Consider the following 14293-nt stretch of genomic DNA (forward strand, 5'->3'; position numbering starts at 1 on the left):
CCCACCAGCCCACCCGCAAGGGAACCATAAAATGATAACTCAAAGTTATTATCATTTTATCTTTCCTTTACACTGTTCAAAAGTAGTGGGCAATGCTCCTCCGCCATAGTGGAGGAGCCGCCACCGTGCCCCCAGCTGTTCCTTCCCGACTGATTCTAGAGGCGCAATGTGGGATGCTTTAAACCCCTACACTAAGCAGCTAACAATGCAACCTGTCCTGTCAATATTGTTCTTGCCAAAACATAATGTATATATGTCTACTAGTATTACTATTGTATAATGTGTTCCTGCCATTTTGGCAATTGTACAATACAAAAAATCAATAAAAAGATTTAAACAAAAAAAAGAGGGATTGCGGCAGCAAAGAAGAAAGTGAAAGGGGGAGAGCATGGAAAGGGAAATGGAAGGAATGAGGGAAGGAAAGGTGGCAAGAAGAAAGGGAATGTAGTACGGAAAGACTAGGAGGAATGAAGGAAACAAGAAAAGAGTAGGCACGAATGGAAATCAGAAGAAAGAAAGAAAGTAAAAATCAAACAAACAAACATAAAAAGGAAAAAAGAAAGAAAGAACAAAAGCAGAAGGGAGAAAGGGATGAAAGTGGGGGGGGGGAGGCACGAAGGAAGGTGAGGGGTTCGTGGAGTGGGTGGAAGGTAGGACGCAAGCAATTAGGCCTGATTTGTTTTTTTCTGAATCCATTGACACGGCAGCTGAGCTCTTACGCAGGGCGGATACCAAGAAACGAGCGCAGAATGCCGCTTCGTGTCACCGCAGAGGGGACCCATGTGTGCCGAGAGCCCTGCCCCGGGGGCAGGCATGCGCTGAAATGGCAGCCTGTGCGGGGCTTGAAGTGGGCCTCGTACGTCAGCCGCTCAAGGAGCGATGCTCCTCTCTGAGGGTCTCTCTGGCCCCGCATACCATTGTTTCAGGGGCACATCTGCTCCAATTCAGCCGCTATATAAGTCCCTGTCAAGCCCCCTCTCCTGCAGAGAGAGGCCAGGACCCAGAGCACGGACCCCGGGAGCACGGAGCAGACCAGGCCTTCAAGAAAGCCTCCTTCGAGAGCCGAGTGTGGAAACAGCATCCGAAGTCACTGTGAGTAGACGTCAGTTGAGACATGACCACGAGTGGGATCAGAGAGACCACGAGTGAACAGCCCTGCTGCACTGGTACAGGATGTTACCACTCCACCAAGGGCTGGCATACGGGTCTGGGGACATCTGATGGTGAACTTTCCAGATGACTCCTAATGTATTTATTTTTATTCAGCAACAGTAACATGTTTCACAGAAATGTACAACAGTAAGGGTAACACAGGGCGCACAGCTCCATGAGTGAATTAGAAGGAGAGAGTGCATGGTGTATCCACCATTACTACCAGTTTTGCAGGGGATAGTAGGCCCTGTTGTATGTTCGCTGACAGTGGGGACAAATGCTCATCTTATTACTTATAACCCTTAATAGCTTTCCCAACATACGCGCACATACTACATTATTTGTGTGGCAAATCAAGTATTGATCAGTCCTGGTTTTGAAGCAGTAGAAGATGACAGCTTAAGTAAGGTATTTTTAAACTTGCCAGGATGGCTAGAGGCAGTGAGTCCATTGAGTTGGGTAACAAAAAGCATCTTTTATTTCAGCGCCAAGAAACCCAAGTATTGGGTAAATGTACGCTTTATAAATCCACATGTTATGTTATGTTGAGTTCCAATGCGCAGATCCCAGGAGGTCAAAGGCCCACCTACAGCCCCCACAAATCTTGGCCGTGACTAGACAGCCCCACCCTGAGATCCTGACCGTGACAGATCCTGACCGTGACTAGACAGGCCCGAGACACAGGTCTTCAAAGAGTTAACCCACCTTCAGCACCCATAGATCCTCAGAGTGTCCTGAGTCATTGAAGAGTTAAACACACCTTCCGCACTCACAGATCCGGACTGTGGCTAGACAGTCCTGAGACATAGACCTTCAGCACTCACAAATCCTGAGACATTCCTGAGACACAGGCCCTCAAAGAGTTAACCTAACTCAGCACTGCTGGAGAAACCTTTTCAGCTCTCTGCTGTTATTTCCTTTGAGTGGTGGCTTTGTCTGGTCCTGGGTGTTCACTGTGACTCATAAAACACAAGTGTTCAATTCAGGACGAGGGCATGGAACGAGGAGTGTCCCTGTAGATTGGCTTTACCCACCAAAGTTCATATCTCACCCACCAAAGTTCATATTTCTAGTAAACATTTTCTGTGCCTTTTGAAGATTTAGATGTACTAACGCCTTATGTTATTGTTCGCTGATCAGAATCATCTTGGTACTTGGACCTTCTGGAGTGATGGGAGCAGCCGACAATACCCACACTAGACCTGGGCACGAATGGATCTAAGAAACTCCGGGGCAGAATTACAAGCCCCCTGCACCGATAATACATCACTTTTTGAGACGTACGTGTGGCGTATCTTACTGGTCGATATTTACAAGGACAGGAAAAGCCAAATATGGTCCCTTTACACGCAGCACTTTGCGTGAAAGGGGCGGTCCATAGGTGTTGCTGTGGGTGTTGCCACGCAACACAAATGGAACAAGACACATTTCCAGATTTACTAGGAATCGTAAATTTGGAAATGCATGTGAATGCTACACCTAAGGGGAGGCGTAGGGAGGAGTCATGTTTTAATTTCTCCTCGTTCTTTCCTCTTTCAATGCGTGCTGCACTCTACAGCACGCATTGAAAGAGGAAAATGCATGTACTGATTGTTTTTGTGCAGGAAGGTGCCCCTTCCTGCACAAAAACAATCTTCCCACAACTCAGGCATCCTTGCACCATGGTGCAAGGGTGCCTGCGCCGGCGCATGGCTGCAGTTTGTGCGCCAGCGCAGGGGGACTCACAGAGATGCAACATATTGTTGTAAATATGTCGCATTCCTGTGCTTTGAAAGTGACTCGGTGCGGTGCAGCCAAATGGCTTGTGGAATGCAGTGAGTCACTTTAATTGTAAATCTGCCCCACTGTCTGCTGTAGTACTGCATTTGTTGTTTAACCACCAATCAATACTTGCTAGCTGGGTCTGTGCTGCCATACAGGTGAGCTGCCAGAGTGACTTTGGTGAGCCATGCTGTCCAAAAGTTTGAAGGAGAAAGAGTTAAAGGGGAGGGAAGCTAGGGTAGGAAAGGGGGAGTGGTCTGGTCGGACTAAAACTTAAGTGTCTCTATAGAGGCATGTAGGAAGTCACATATCAACATGAGAAGAGGAAAAGAGGTAATCAAGAGAAAGGCTCATCCTCCTCAATGTTTAACTATATCCAAAGTAGAGAGCCATGCCCTGTTACAGGGACTACCCAGATGTCCTTATGAGGAAAGCAAATGCTTTTTGTAAGTCAAACCCTCACCCACCAGGGTTACCCCTTGGTGGAATGCTTCATCATTGGGTTCCTTCCCATTCCGCCACAGAACGCGGCGTGCTGCTACCAGCGAATTACACTGGAGCGCTGGTTGATATAAAGCAGATGCTCCAAGTGAATAGGACATGGAGGGGTTTTATTTGTGGGTTAATAATACCTGTCTGGTGGCTATAACAAATGCCCCATTCAGAATTATTAGAATCTGGGAAATAAATTAGGAAGTATATAGGGGGTTCAATGGCCCTAACTTCCTCTTAGTTTATACTCTACGTGTTTCTTCCACCCTTCCCTGTGGCGCTGTCAGGACTGTATATCTCACTCCCTGAGACCACTCCTCACATAAGTATGAAGTTGTTGGTGGGTGCACATGTGATTCTGAGTGTACAGATCCACCCAGGTCAGGGTTTGGTCAGACAGGGGTGTGAGCAGCTTGCCCGCGATATGGGGGTTTCACTCATTGCTGAAAGGAAGTGCTGGAGCCACATTCTGGTGCCAGATTTGTAGGCCAATGCGCTCTGAGGGGCCTTCAGGCATATAATTTGTTCACCCTCGCACCCTGGTATGAAAAGTGTGCTTTTTTTGTGCTAGGCAGTAGGGCCGAAAATAAATCCTTTGTGTTCACATCAAATCTATGTGTGGTGTAACAATAACGGCCAGATATGCCGACTGTGGAGCTGCGGAGCCAGGTTTTGAGTCTCTGCATCGGCTCAACCTCTTGTGATCCTCGGCAAATCACTTAGGGCCAGATGTATCAACATTGGATTTTGCGAGTCTATAATAGCGCATTTTACCGATACGCTATTATAGACTCACAAAATGCAATGTATGTAGGTTTTCGTAAACATTTTGTGATTCCTACGCATTCCATAACTGTGACTTGCAAATTGCGAGTCGCAAATAAGGAATGGCTTCCCATTCATTCCTATGGGCCCCTAGGCCCATAGGAATGAATGGGAATTGCATGCACAATTTTTGAGTACCCAATAGGTACTTGCAAATTGCGCATGCAATTTCAAGGGTGCAAGGGTGCCAAAAGTGTAGGAGAGTAGGATCTGCTTACTATGGTTACCCCCACTTTTTGCGGATGTTTCACTGTTGTTCAACTTTAGTCTGGCTGGGGCACTGCTATCCAGAACCCCAGCCTAGCTGCTTCCGCTCTAAATTGATTGCATGTACATTAGGTACACTCCAGATTGGCTACTGGGTTACCCAAGCTGAGACCTGCAGCCCTCACAAGTAATGTGGAACCGGTACCCCTAGACACTGTGCACATTTGCTAGTGCATCAACTTCCCGAGCATTCCCGAAGTTGTGCATTGGGTTACTTGTAGCCCAAGCCCCCAGCACCATCTGCACTGAAGAATGTGGACCTACACTTCACGAGTGTACCGTGAGCCCGTTTCTAGCATTTCGGCTTGAGGCCCCTTTGCGATCCCTGGTTTATCGATTGGTGGGTCCCTACAAAGGTGACTCTGCTTTTCATTGGGCTTCCCTGGTTGCTCCAGACATGCCCTGACGCCCTACCAAGTGGTGAGTACCTCAGACCTTGCTGGCCTCCACCGAACCCAATCTCTGCTTTGTGCGTCGGTTGCTGTCGCCAAGGCTTGTTGGGTCCAATCCGGAAACCAACACTGCAACACTCGACATCCTTTGTGGGACAGCTCGAATCCAGAACCTGGTTGTCATCAACGCCTCTTGGTCTTCGTGGCTGAAGAGTCTAGCTTCACCTTCTTTACCTGCAAGCACCCAACATTGGTGGGCATCCGCCTATCGTCTTCCTGATCACTGGCAAGTGACCTAGATTCTTTCCCCTCTGCTTTCAGGTTCTTCTCATCCTTTATCCAGGCTTGGATCACACCGTACACTTTCCACTTGGATGCAAGCAGAACTTTGCAGCATATCTCCATTGAAAACGGCGATGAAACTCAACACCAAATAACACCTATGCACCCGGCTTCCCTGAGTGAGGTAACTCGAGTACTCCGGTGCTCCCATTGGTGTTGACTCTAGAACCTCCTGGTTCTAAAGGGGTTTGCTCCAAGTCCTCTTCTAAGTGTCCTTTATCTTTAAAATTCCAACCCCGACTTTCCCTATAGAAGTTAATTGTGATTCGCGGCTTTGTTGAGACACTGCAAATGTCCCCCATGGGTACCCTGTGTCACTACTTTGGGTGGTTCCTGGTGGCCCCAGGGGTTCTACAGGCTCTAGGCCTTGTCTCTATGTCAGTCGTGGTTCTTATACCACTTTCTTAATATATGGTTTGGTACGCTCCTAGGGCTCAATGTATATTGTGCAAATTTACTGTGTGCCATTAAGTTTACTGAATGCACTTTTGCCTCTAGCCTCAAAAAGGGACTAGTGGGTTGTGTTTAGAATAAATACATATATTTTATATATACACCTGATGTGGTTCTCCTTTCATTTGGTCATTCATGAGATTATAGACTTGTAAAACAAGCTGCTTTACATTCCTTCAAGACTTAGCCTGAAGGCTGCTCTCCACAGCTACCACTAGGATAGCTTTCTATTAAGGTTGTCTTTAACCTACTGTCAATAAGGGTTGTTTGGACTGGTGCAAGGTGATCACTAGAATAGTGGACAGCTTATGCTAGGCTAATTTCTCACATTGGTGTGCAGCATGTCGGATTCCAGCTTGCCATTGTGTTAGCAGATAATTTCAAGTGTTTGATGAATTGAAAACCACTAAAGGTACCAAAGGTACATATAATACAAGCTTAAATACACCAAGTTCTACTGAACTTAGAGTTGTGTGTTAAGGGCTTAGCACACCCTTTCTGCAACTCAAGAGAGTTTAGTAGGTAAACAACTAGAGTAGGTAGTGCATACACCACACCTCACTAGTAATGTTTTCAAGCCAAGGAACCAGTGGGTCCCTGCCAGATGTCAGTTTATTACAGGCATCCAAGTATGACACATTCCCTTTTTTAGAATTAAGGGCTTTGTGTACTATGAGGAAATTGAAGACAGGCAAAAATGCCAATACCCAATACCTCAGAGAGGTACTACTGTTAGATGATCTGAGGGGTCAGGCAGTGTGAACGGGGCAGCAGCTGAGCCAGAGCAACACACAACAACAGGACTCAGACTCTGATGCTGACCAGGCAGGTGACAATGGCTTGTACCTGGACAATTCAGCTCCTACTGGAGATGAAGAAGAAGGCCAAGATGGCCCTATCTTTGTCCCCCCAGGAGGAGTTGGGGGTGTGCCTAGAAGGGCAAGATCTCCTTCCCAGGAATCTAACCATTCTGACACATCTGTAGGGACCTCTGTCTCTTCTCATAGGAGGGACACCATCCAGAAGAAGAGAGAAAGACAGATGAGACTTGAAGAATCTCAGCTGAGAATAAGGAGACAAAGAGTAGCCTTAGAAAGAGAGTCCCTAGAGTTTGAAAATGCTAGAAAAAAGATGGGACTAGAGTCCTATGGTTGCTGCAACGTCCCTAGTGGTAGGGAAAGGTCTTATGACCTTAGAAACTTAAACAAAATTGTCCCTCCCTACCAGAGTGGGGATGACATCCACAAATGGATAACTGCACTGGAAAGGGCCTGCAAAGTTCAGAAGGTCCCCCAGGAGCAGTGGGCAGCTATCTTGTGGCTCTCCTTTGCAGACAAAGGTAGAGACAAGCTCGTCTCCGTAAGAGAAGAGGATGCTGATGAGTTACAGTCCTGAAGAGTGCTCTGATTGAAGGGTTTGGCCTAATCACTGAGCAATATAGAATAAAGTTCAGAGATACCCAAAAGGCTCAGACTCAGGACTGGGTTGACTTTGTTGATTGTGCTACTAAGGCTCTGGAGGGCTGGTTACTGGGCAGTAAGGAGTGTGATTATACAGGATTGTACAACTTAATTATGAGGGAGCAAATCCTTAATAGCTGTCAGAATCAGCTGTTGCATCAGCACCTGGTAGACTCTGATCTGACCTCTCCCCAAGAATTGGGAAAGAAGGCAGACAAATGTGCCAGAACCAGGGTGAAGCAGAAGGTACAGAGCCAAGGTGGTGACCAGAAGAAGCAAGATCCTAATAAGGGTGGGGAGAAGGGTAAAGACCAGAAGTCTTCACAAGGCCCCCCAAAATTTTCTAATGGTGGGGATTCCCAGTCATCCAAAAAGAAAGGCCAAAAGAAACCGTGGTGTAAGATCTGTAAAAAGAATAACCACTGGACTAGTGATTGCACTAGACCTAAAGAATCAACTCCAGCCACCATTGCCCCTAAGGCAACTGTTCCCCCTAGTTCAGCTCCAGGCGGTGGAAATCAGAATAAGGGTGTAGTAGGTTTAACCCTGGGTTCTGGGATGGACTCAGGCCTAGTCAGAATTCCATCTCAGGTTGTATTGATCCGTGATGGAGGTTTGGATATGTCCTCCTTTGTGAGTTCCAATAACTTGGGCAAGTACAGACAGCAGCGTTTGATAAATGGAAAAGAGGCCATGGCCTACAGGAACACATAGGCAAGTGTCACAATGGTGTCACAAGACCTTGTGGTTCCTGAGCAACTCATACTTGGTGATTTGGTGAGACATACCAAGTGACCAATGCTAGCAATGTTAGGACGAACCATGCCCTGGCAGTTGTTAATTTCTCCTGTGGAGGGGTAACTGGCCTCAAGAAGGTTGTGGTAAGTGTAGACCTCCCTGTAGAATGCGTGCTTGGCAATGATTTAGAGACTTCAGCTTGAGCTGAAGTGGAGCTCAGGACCCATGCAGAAATGTTAGGTATCTTTGCACATATGTTTGCTGTGACTAGGTCACAGGCCAAAATGTCTAACACTGAACAGGCCCTGGATTCTAGAATAATGGACCAGGTGCCTTTAAAGAAAAGGAGCAGTAGGGTTAAGGCGGTGCCTTCCCCCCTGACTCAGAATGCAGATCAGTCTCTTGAGGGAGATGACTGTGCTCTTGAAGAAGGAACTGTCCCAGATGAGCTTAAGCCTGATCAGGTTGAGTTCGTAGGGACAGGGGGCACTTCCAAGGCAGATCTGAGTCAGGAACAGCTGAGCTACCCTTCTCTTGAACCCCTCAGACAGCAGGCAGCAGGCTGCTGCTGAGGCTGGTGGGAATGCTAGTGGCACCCATATGATTTATTGGGATGATGGACTCCTGTATTCAGAGAGTAGAGACCCCAATCCTGGTGCTGCCAGGAGGTTGGTTAAACCTTTGAAATTCAGGGGCTTCCTATTGACACTAGCCCATGATATTCCCCTAGCCGTACACCTGGTCCAAAACAAGACTTGGGACGGAATTGTTTCTCACTTTCATTGGCCCCACATGTCTGAAGACACAAAGGAGTTTTGTCGCTCCTGTGCCACCTATCAAGCCAGTGGCAAGGCAGGTGGTGCAACAAAGGCCCCCCTGATACCACTACCTGTCGCGGGGGTTCCCTTTGAGAGGGTAGGGATTAACATTGTTGGTCCCATGGATCCTCAGACAGCATCTGGGCACAGATTTATCCTGGTGGTGGTAGACATGCCACTAGGTACCCAGAGGCAATTCCCCTTAGGAGCACTACACCACCTGTGGTGACAAGAGCCCTCTTGGGAGTGTTCTCAAGAGTGGGTTTCCCTAAGGAGGTAGTTTCTGACAGCGGGGCAAACTTTATGTCCAGTTACTTGACTGCAATGTGGATGGAGTGTGGAGTGAATTACAAATTCACCACACCGTATCACCCACAATGCAGTGGTTTAGTTGAAAGATTCAACAAAACTTTAAAGGATATGATCAAGGGTCTCCCAGAAAAGCTTAGGCATAGATGGGACATCCTACTACCCTGCCTTTTATTTGCATACAGGGAGGTTGCTCAGAAGGGGTTGGTTACAGCCCTTTTGAACCTCTGTTTGGGCATCCTGTAAGAGGACCATTGTGTCTGGTGAAGGAGGGATGGGAGTTACCTCTCAAACCCCCTAAACAGGACATAGTGGACTATGTACTTGGTCTCTGCTCCCGGATGGCTGAGTACATGAAAAAGGCAACAAAAAACCTTGAGGCTAGTCAGTAATTACAGAAAGCCTGGCATGACCAAAAGGCTGTACTGACTATTTACCAGCCAGGACAGAAAGTGTGGGTGTTGGAGCCAGTGGCCCCAGGAGCCCTTCAAAACAAGTGAAGTGGGCCCCCATACAATTGTTGAACAGAAGGGAGAGGATACCTATTTGGTAGCCCTTGGAACTCCCAGGAGCCCCCATAGTGTGCTTCATGTCAACAGACTGAAACCATATGTTGACAGGGCAGACATGGACGTGCTCATGGCCATTGGTGAGGGATAGGAGGAAGAGAGTGATCCACTCCCTGACCTGCTCTCACAGAACCCTGATGATGGGTCAGTAGATGGTGTAGCCTTGACAGGCAGCCTCACTGACCAGCAGCAAACTGATTGCAGGCAGGTCCTCAATCAGTTCAGACTTATGTTCTCTCTGACTGCAAGTCAGACTACCTGGTGCACTCATGAAGTGGACACTAGGGACAGTCTGCCTGTTAAAAATAAGATTTACAGGCAACCTCATAATGTCAGGGACTGTATCAGGACTGAAGTCCAGACAATGTTGGATTTGGGAATTATTGAACCCTCAGATAGCCCTTGGGCTAGTCCATTTGTCAGGGTACCTAAACTTCACACCCAGGGTGGTAAGAGAGAGATGAGGCTTTGTGTTGACCACAGGGGTCTCAATGTAGTCACTACGACTGATGCCCATCCAATCCCAATAGCAGATGAGCTCATAGACATGTTGGCCTCAGCCAAATTTCTTAGCACATTTTATCTTACAGCTGGCTACTGGCAGATCAAATTAGCTGATGATGCATAGCCAAAGACCGCATTTCTACCCCTCGTGGGCACTATCAATTTGTGGTAATTCCCTTTGGTTTGAAAAATGCACCTGCCACTTTTCAAAGGTTGGTGAACAAAGTCCTAACAGGCCTGGATGACTATAGTGCAGCATATCTAGCTGATATTTCTGTCTTTACCTCCACCTGGGAGGATTATCTGGTCCACTTGAGAAATGTTTTGGAGGCCCTACAGAAAGCAGGCCCAACTGTCAAGGCTACTGAGTGCCAGATAGGGCAGAGTCAGGTTGTGTACCTGGGCCACCTTGTAGGTGGAGGCCAGGTTCAACTATTGCAGAGGAAAATCTAGACCATCATGGACTGGGTTGCTCCAACTACCCAGACTCAGGTCAGAGATTTCTTGAGCTTGACTGGGTACTACAGAAGATTTGCCAAGGGGTACGGATCCATTGTGACACCCCTGAATGACTTAACTTTAAAAGAATGCCAAAGACAGTTCAGTGGACAGTCAGCTGCCAAAAAGCATTTGATGTCCTGAAGCAGGCCATGTGCACTGCACCAATTCTCAAAAGTCCTAACTACTCCACAGAATTCATTGTCCAAACAGTCGCATCTGAGTTCTGGGTAGGGGCTGTACTGTCACAATTGAATGATGAAGGTCAGGACCAGGTAGTAACTTTTATTAGCAGAAGGCTGGCCCCAGAGACAAACGTTGGTCAGCTATTGAGAGGGAGGCCTTTGCTGTGGTTTGGGCTCTGAAGAAGCTGAGGCCATACTTGTTTGGCACTCACTTCACTGTTCAGACTGACCATAAGCCACTCTTATGGCTAAAACAGATGAAGGGTGAAAAGCCCAAACTTTTGAGGTGGTCAATTTCCTTACTGCGGGTGGACTATATAGTGGAACATAGACCTGGGAGTAACCATGCCCATGCAGATGGACTCTCCAGATATTTCCACTTAGAACATGAAGACTCAATTGGTCACAGTTAGTTTAATGTCCCTGCGTTTGGGGAGGGGGTGTGTGTAGGAGAGGAGGATCTGCTTACTATGGTTACCCCCATTTGTGCTGCTGTTTCACAGTTTTTTTTACTTTAATCTGGCTGGGGCCCTGCTATCCGGAACCCTAGCCTAGCTGCTTCCTCTCTAAATTGATTGCATGTACATTAGGTACACTCCAGATTTGTTACTAGGTTACCCTTGTGAGTCCTGAGTATATGGTACACCAGATACCTAGGGCATAGGTACCCCAGAGGCCTCCTTGGGGCTGAAAATTGTAGTATGCCACTCCTGGAAGCCTTTCAAAATGGCACCACAGGTCTACTACTGCAGCCTGGGTAAGATGATACATGCACCCCTGACTATGATATATGTTACCTATATCTACCTTAATCACTGACACAGATAAACCTATTAGTCACCCCTATGACAGGCATTATCAATCCTGAAGGCAGAGTGCTTGATTTTGTGTGAGAGGGTGCCCCTGCATGAGCTGGGCCCCTCTGCAGCTTTCGGAGCCTATTCTCTGATGCTGTTCTGTGATGCAGTAGGTGGGGTAGGTGCAGAGGAATCAACACTCGGGTGAACATCCCAGCAATTTGGCGGCGTCCATTGCCTATGCCAGTGGTGGTTTTTCCTCAATATTGCGAGGTACTGATCAGTAGCGGTTACATCATGCAGCTGTAGCCAGAAGTTGGGTCTACAGGTTACTGCTCCGCCCTGGTCGATTTTGAGGGTATTTCAACTAGCTTTTCACGTGCACTTTACATTCTATAACTCTGTTCCTGAAGAAGCGCCAACGACCCTTATGGCGACACAGGCGCGAAACATGTTGACCTATGTCTTTCTACACCCGGGCATAGTATGCCATTGGGGCTAGATTTTATTTAGCAGTTGAGTCTGCTCCGGGTACATCATTCTAACATTTGCTGCATGGTGACCCTTTTTGAATCTCACATTACACTTGCACGTACTTTTTACCACCCTCAGTGAACATAAGAACTTTCCCCCCCACCCCACACACCTGCATGCACCATCCGGCAGTCCTATAAAAGATCTCCGAAAAAAGAGACCCTTCGGGGGACCCGTAGGGAATTGCAGCGCCGGCCCTACGAGGAGCAACTGCCCAATGATGAAGCATGACACCTTTCGAGGTGTGTGAGGGCATCAGAGGACAAAAAAATGGTTTTCCTCTCATTGGTGGGGCCCGTCACCTACGAATTTTGCTTCCTTTTCTTTCTTTTTTCTCACATATGGGTGACTTTTTGCACCCCTTTCCATGGGTGACTTTTGCACCTTGCATTAGGAAGAGTGTCCTTTTTTGGCATAATTATAAAATTAAGGAGCATGGACACTGGACCTTGTAAAAGCTCCTTTGTCCCCCCCTCTTTTTTGTCTAAGTGTTCTGTGATGCAGCCAAACCATATACCCTTAAGTGCATTCTAACCTCGTGGTAAATGCTAACTTTGGAATGGCTGCATGAAAACATGTTGTATTTGGTGTCAAATACTTTGGAATCCTTCCAACTGGTATAACAGGTAATAGTTTAAAAGAACCCTAGTATCACAACATGTATGCTGCAGCCACAGACACAGGTCTGCCCTCCTGCTGCTGGACCAAACTCTGGCAGGGCGAGGCCTGGACAATAGGTTTCCTGTCACCGGGGGTTAACCAGCTCCCAGACAAGTTTTTGTGTATTGGGGCTGGGTGGGGGCACTCTGAGAGTGCTTTTCAGACAGTACTGGGGGCACATTTGGTGTTCCTTTGCATAGCCCAGTTGAAACCGGTTGGAGGGGCACTCAGTCCCTGGTGTGAAACTAGACAAAGGAAAGGGGTGTAACCACCCCATTTTCTGACGCTCCCATAGGTGGGTCCCCAGAGTATATCCAACTCCATTTCTTAGTATAAGTAAGGGACCCCTGGCAACAGGACTTTAGATTATATCTGGACGAAACTCTGATACTGAATCCTGGAACTTCGATGCTCTACTGAAGACTAGAGGATGGAAGAATCTCCCTTGGGGGCAAGGAGTGACTCCCCAGCTCAAACAGGCACCAATGAAGCATCTTGCCAGTCTGCATTTCCGAAGCTCCTGATGGACTCCGAAGTATCTGCAACACAGACGAGGATTTCCAGACTTCCCAGAGGCCGACAAAAGTCCCCAGCAAAGCTGAGACCTGCAACCTGCACGAGTGACGTGGAACCGGAACCCCTGGACAGCATGCACATTTGCTAGTGCATCAACTTCCCGAGCTTTCCAGAAGTTGTGCATTGGGTTTCATATAGCCCAAGCCCCGAGCACCATCTGCAGCAAAGATTGTGGGCCTACACTCCACGAGTGTTCCGTGAGCCCACTTCTAGCATTTCTGCTCAAGGCCCCTTCGCGATCCATGGTCCGTCGACTGGTGGATCCCTACAAAGGTAACTCTACTTTTCCTTGGGCTTCCCTGGTTGCTCCAGACGTGCCCTGACTCCCTACCAAGCGGTGAGTACCTCAAACCTTGCTGGCCTGCACTGAAGCCAATCTCTGCTTTCTGTATGTGTTGCTGTTGCCAAGACTTTTTTGGGATCTATCTGGAAACCGCAGCACTCAATATCATTCGTGGGACAGCTCAAATCCAGAACCTGGTTGTTTTCGACGCCTCTGGTCCTCGTTGTTGAAGAGTCAAGCTTCACCTGCAAGCACCGGACATCAGTGGGCATCCACCTATCGTTTTCCTAGTCACTGGCAAATGACCCAGACTCTGTCCCCTCTGCTTTTAGGTTCTTCTCATCCTTGATCCAGGCGTGGATCACACCGGACACTTTCCACTTGGACGCCAGCAGCATTTTGCAGCAGATCGCCATTGAAAACAAGTTCTAAAGGAGTTTGCTCCAAGTCCTTTATCTTTAAAATGTCAACCGTGACTTTCCCCATAGGAGTTAATGGTGATTCGCAGCAGTGTTTAGACACTGCAAACGTCCCCGGTGGGTACCCTGTATCACTACCTTGGGTGGTTCCTGGTGGCCCCAGCAGTTCTACAGGCTCTAGGCCTTGTCTCTATGTCAGTCGTGGTTCTTATACCACTATCTTAATATATGGTTTGGTACGTCCCTAGGGCTCAATGTA

At 47.7% G+C, this 14293-nt stretch overlaps 1 protein-coding gene across 1 annotated transcript in view; it reads left to right on the forward strand.

Moving 5' to 3' along the window:
• Positions 1 to 1008: 1008 nt before the first annotated feature.
• The window catches only part of LOC147701567 (uncharacterized), a 63437-nt gene continuing 50152 nt past the window's right edge, over positions 1009 to 14293 (forward strand). The window contains exon 1 of the mRNA XM_086928674.1: positions 1009 to 1092. The gene's annotated coding sequence lies outside the window, so the exon portion shown is untranslated. The remainder of the gene's footprint in view (positions 1093 to 14293) is intronic.

This window comes from Lissotriton vulgaris, chromosome 7 (genome assembly GCF_964263255.1).
Source record: "Lissotriton vulgaris chromosome 7, aLisVul1.2, whole genome shotgun sequence".
NCBI classification, from domain to species: domain Eukaryota; kingdom Metazoa; phylum Chordata; class Amphibia; order Caudata; family Salamandridae; genus Lissotriton; species Lissotriton vulgaris.